Source organism: Podarcis raffonei, chromosome 8, assembly GCF_027172205.1.
Source record: "Podarcis raffonei isolate rPodRaf1 chromosome 8, rPodRaf1.pri, whole genome shotgun sequence".
Lineage (NCBI taxonomy): Eukaryota > Metazoa > Chordata > Lepidosauria > Squamata > Lacertidae > Podarcis > Podarcis raffonei.
Genome location: NC_070609.1, coordinates 35938379 through 35943452, shown reverse-complemented (window position 1 = coordinate 35943452; position 5074 = coordinate 35938379). Strand labels below are relative to the sequence as shown.

The following is a 5074-nucleotide window of genomic DNA, read 5'->3' as shown; positions in this document are numbered from 1 at the left end:
CTCCACAGTCACTTACAGACTCATTGTTAAAAGCGTGTTTATGGAAGACAATCTTACTCGGCTATGAGTGATACCAAAGAAGAGAAGATTCTCAGTGTTAGGTGCAGGTTCATTGAGAGACAAAAGACCTGTTCAATGAACATCCATCCAGATTTCTTTGCAGGGAGCCTAGATGACACTGGCTACGTATTAAGCATCCATTCCGATTTGTTTGTAGGGAGACTGGACAACCCCACAAACAATTGTTACTCCACACTGTTCTCTGCATCCCCCCCATACTTTCCTTATTGCAAAAAGTCCAGTTTGAATGGACAAGCAGGTTTGTTGCATAAGGCCAATGAATTGAATTTATTGTGGGGATTAAATTGGGGGGGGGCATGTACACTTCCTTGAACTCTTTGGAGAAAAAGGTGGCATTAAAGGCTAATAATAGTAACAATAATAATGTGAATTATTCATTGGTGATGTTTTCATTTGATAATTGATAATTACCGTCTCCTTGCACATCAGCTTTACTCACCTTGATGCTTTTTCAGGTGGGGCGTCCTCTCATGGGGGGGGCAAATGAAAAGGTCAGCTGCTATGTTCAAAGGATTTGCCTGTAAGCTGCCAGGGTCTCAGCCTCAGAGTCTGGCTACCAGTTTCAACAGGGCCAGTCTCTGTCAATCAGGACCATAACCAATATATTTCTGTGTGTCTTGCCTGCTCACATTCCATTTTGGGCCCTTCCTGCACATTCTCCCAGGACGCAAAGAGCAGCACTTGAAATGTTTTGCACTTATAACTTTTAAACTAAAAAAAAAGTGGGTGGTTAAGCTATATCATCCCATTCCCACACACTGTGGGGTGTAACAGTTAGGACAGCCAACCCGATACATCAAACTGATAGTGCTTGTTCCTCGTGCCCCCAAAGTCAGCACAACCTACAAAATCCACACCGGAGCAGAGAAACAAGTGCTTTCAGAATAAGGCCGAACAGCAGTTTATCGGGTTGGCTGCACCTGATCACAGCTTCTGATGCAGGAAGTGGTTGCCTGGGTGAGATACTATGAAGCTGGGAAAGGGTCAAAAAAAGGGCAGCCAGAATAACCAAGGGATTGGATAAAGTCCCCTGTGGAAAAAAGCTGGGACTTCTTAGCTTAGAGAAAAGGCAAGGAGGTGACATGATAGAAATATATAAAATCATGGTGTGGGAAAATTGCATAGGGATATGTTTTTCTTTCATATAATACTAGAGGTTGGGGGCCTCAATGAAGTTGAATGCTGGAAGATTCAGAAGGGCAGACAAAAGAAAATACTGCACCTAACGCAGGGCATAGCTGAACTGTGGAACTCACTTCCACAAGATTGACAGCCACCAACTTGAATGGCTTTAAAAATGGTCTGGCTGAGATGGCCATGTTCTGCTTCCACTGTCAGAGGCAGCATGCTGGGACTAACAAGTGGGGAAGCTTGCTGCTGCCCTTGGGTCCCATTGATAGGCTCCCCATAATGGCACCTCCATTTGGCCACTGTGAGAACAGGATGCTGGACTAGATTGTGCCCCCTTTGGCCTGATCCAGGCTCTTCTTGTGTTCCTATGGACACTTCAGTGAATCGGGAGGTGTAAATAAAGGAAGGTCAAAAGATCAAGTAAGAAAAGGAAGTGAAAGGATGGAACATTTCACTAAATGTTCTTTCTAAGTAAAGATGTTTCCCCCTTTTTTGAGGAGGAGGAAATACAAAGGTCAAAGAGTTGGTTTTTTCAGCTGCTTCAAGAAGAGCAGGCTTTGGTCAACTTGGTGCCCTACAGACACATGGACCACAACAGCTGTTCCAGCTGGGGCCGAAAGAAATTGAAGTCTAAATGATCTGGCGAAGGCTGCAGGAGAGGGTTGCTACAGGCATCTTAGAACAGGGAAGCAATGGTCTGGGTCTTTTTGGTGCCAGGAAGCTGTTAGGGCCCACTCTCTACAACTTCCACAGAGCTTGCTCCCAGGAGTGCTCTTTTACCCTCAAAGATCTGGTGTTAGAGTGAAGCAGAACCCACCCCCTGCAGAAAGGGTGTCACGGTCCGGTTCAAGGGTGATCAAAGTCCCGGCTGGGGACATCAGGACCGGGGGCAAGATGGCAGGGTGGGAGCAGGAATGGGAGTCCAGAAGCCAGGAGTCAGGAAACCAAGAGTCTGAGGGTCAGAAAGCAAGGAGTCACGAAGTCAAGGGTCTGAGGATCAAGAAGCAAGGGCTCAAGGAGCCAAACGCAGCAAGGCAGGAAACGTGTTGCTGTGGCAAAGAGCCAAAGGGAAATACTGACCTTATATCCCTTCCCGGCTCTTGCCACCAGGTGCTGTGAGTTACCAATCGGCTTTACCTGTGCGGCCGCGCCTTGCCTCTTCAGAACAAACTTAGGAAGGCCCCAGTCCTGCAAAGTCCTACTGGTCACAGGGCCTGGCTCCTGCACGCACTCCTGACAAGGGGTGGACAACCTGTGGCCCTCTTGATGTTGCAGTACTGCAGCTTCTTCTGCCCCTGCCAGTTGGGGCTGATGGGCGTTATGAGTCCTGCAACATCTGGAGTGCCACGAGCTGAAAGTTGGCGGGTTCAGGAGAGACATCAGAAAGTCCTTCTTCACACAGCACCGAGTTAAACTACAGCCTTTAAAGATGGCTTTCAAAGAGGATTCGACAAATTCGTGGAGGAGCAGGCTATCGATGGCTACTAGCCATGATGGCTCTTGCTCTTCCTCCCTCATCATTTGGCAACACTTGCCTGCAGTCCTTCTGCATTTGGGCAGCTGAATGCCAGCTGGATGAGAGAAACTCTGCTTGGCCCCCTGAGAGCCATTATCCAGTGGGCACTCTCACCCAATCTGTTTTGACCAGCCGAGATGCCCTCCTCTTAAGCCTATGTGTACGTCCAGTCATGGAAAGAACCAAGGGGAGAGAGGGGTGCTCAGAGGGGCCTTTGTTCTTCTGTCAGTGGTCACAGCTTGGCAATGAGCCTGGGATGCAGCTGGTGGGCTGCCAAGGCCAGGACCCCGCCCCTCACCCACCAAATCAGTCTTCAGGCCACTGTGTCAGCTGGCTGGGGCTGAGGGGAACTGTAGCCCAAAACCTCTGGAGGGCTGGCCTAGGAAGAAACGCTCCTGTCCAGCCATCGGCACTCAATACTAAGGTTCTCTTTTATATTGGTTGACGGTAAGCAGACCTACTGACAGCTATTAGCCATGAAATGGAGCCCCTTCTGGACACTGGGCAGCACGAGGGGTGAAAGTTGGCTGCTGCTTTCACACCCTCCTTGGTAGCTTCCCAGAGCCAACCCACTGACTCTTAAGAAGCGGGATCAGGGCCAGATTTAGATTAGATGGGGCCCTAAGTTACTGAAGGTAATGAGGCCCTTTATATGTCCAGCTGTCCTTTGTCAACAACAAATTGTCGCTGTTTTTTGTGCTGAGTATATGCTATATGGTAATTTATGGACCTAATAGGTACCTAAGGCCATTTGCACATAACAAAATACGTATTTACTTACATCATAGGAGCCTACACAACATAAAACACTGTTTCTGTATGTAGACTTTATTTTGTTTTTTATCTTATATTTTGGAAATGTACATCCAGTTTTTTCCCCTTTACATTTTTTGTGCCCCCCCCCAAAAGAGTGGGGCCTTAAGCTTGTTTAGCTTATACGTACGTAAACGCAGCATTGAGTGGGATGCTGGAGGAGATACGGCCTGTCCTGATCCAGTGGGGTTCGTCTTATGGAAATTAGGAAGGACTTTCCGACAGTTGTTCAACAGTGGAACGGGCTCCCTCGGAAGGTGATGGCCTTTCCTTCACCGGATGTTTTTCAAGCAGCTTCCCAACAGGAGTCAACATGCCTAAGAGCTGGGATAGAGACTGTGCATACTTGAGGAGGAAGCCCGCTTGGAATCAGAGGCTGCACAGAAACCGACTTGCAGCATTTCAGGGGCCCGATCCTCTCTGCTGCCCCCCTTTCCAGCGCCTGCCCGGGTTGGTGGTGACTCGCTCCCCCCGCGCTTACAAAAGGGGCTCGGCGATTCTGAAACCCATTACCCCCTCTCTAGCTCCCTCCGCCTCTGGGAAACAGAGGACTCTAAGACTCAGAGCGCCCTTCCTGCAGGAATAAATCCTGCCTTTGATCTTGACAAAGGAAAGCGAGACTCAGGATCGAAATGCAACAGGGAAGTAGTATCAAAGGAAGTCCAACTGCGCCTGCGCAAGCCTGTGGGTAGCGGAGCAGTACGCGCACCAATCCTCTTTCAAAATCTCTTCCATGGGAGGGAATGCGTTTCAGGCAGCTTGTCAGGATGGCCGAGCGGTCTAAGGCGCTGCGTTCAGGTCGCAGTCTCCCCTGGAGGCGTGGGTTCGAATCCCACTTCTGACAAAGAGCTCCAATATTTTATTTTTTCCTTTTAAAAAATCATTTTAATACTACTGTATTACTTAAATTATTTAACCTCGTTGTCCATGCAAACAAAGTCTGTCTTAAGTAAATCACAACGGAGATTCAGCAGCGTGGAGCCATGCTTAACTGTTCTCCAAACAGGAGGTGCTCTTTGACTCTGAATTACCACTGCCCTGTGTAAACGTCCCCTCGATCTGAATTCTAACACAGAGACTTTAAAATTCCTGGAACAGGAACACAGGAAGGGAGCTATTTGTCTTTGACCACTTCCGACTTTTGTGCAGATAATTGTAGGAGTGCAATGTTATTTTGCGAAGAAATATGTAGGGGTGCAATATTATTTTGCAAAGAACTCTTGATGCAGAATTCCTGAATCTCTGATTCCTCTTAGCGCGCATCTTTTAAAGCCTCCATCACTCTCCATGTTTTAAAAGGGTGTGGAATTGAAAGTAGTGACCGCCCGCATCAATCCCAAGCTGTCTGGTATAGGGACAGACCCTCCATCAGGAATGCAGATCCGAACTTGTTCAATACTTTAAACACCAATAATAATTTCGACTTATTTCACAGGGTTGTTGTGAGCACTGCAGCAAACAGTGGGTGGAAGCAGAAGTCTGCCCCCTAGTGGAAGGCACTGAGTAAAAGAAACGCAGCAAGGCTACTGATGG

At 48.0% G+C, this 5074-nt stretch overlaps 1 non-coding gene across 1 annotated transcript; it reads left to right on the top strand.

The window, feature by feature from the left end:
• Nucleotides 1–4302: 4302 nt before the first annotated feature.
• Nucleotides 4303–4385, top strand: TRNAL-CAG (transfer RNA leucine (anticodon CAG)). Its single transcript has one exon. It is a non-coding gene; the product is annotated as a tRNA-Leu (tRNA).
• The last annotated feature ends 689 nt before the right edge of the window (nt 4386–5074 follow it).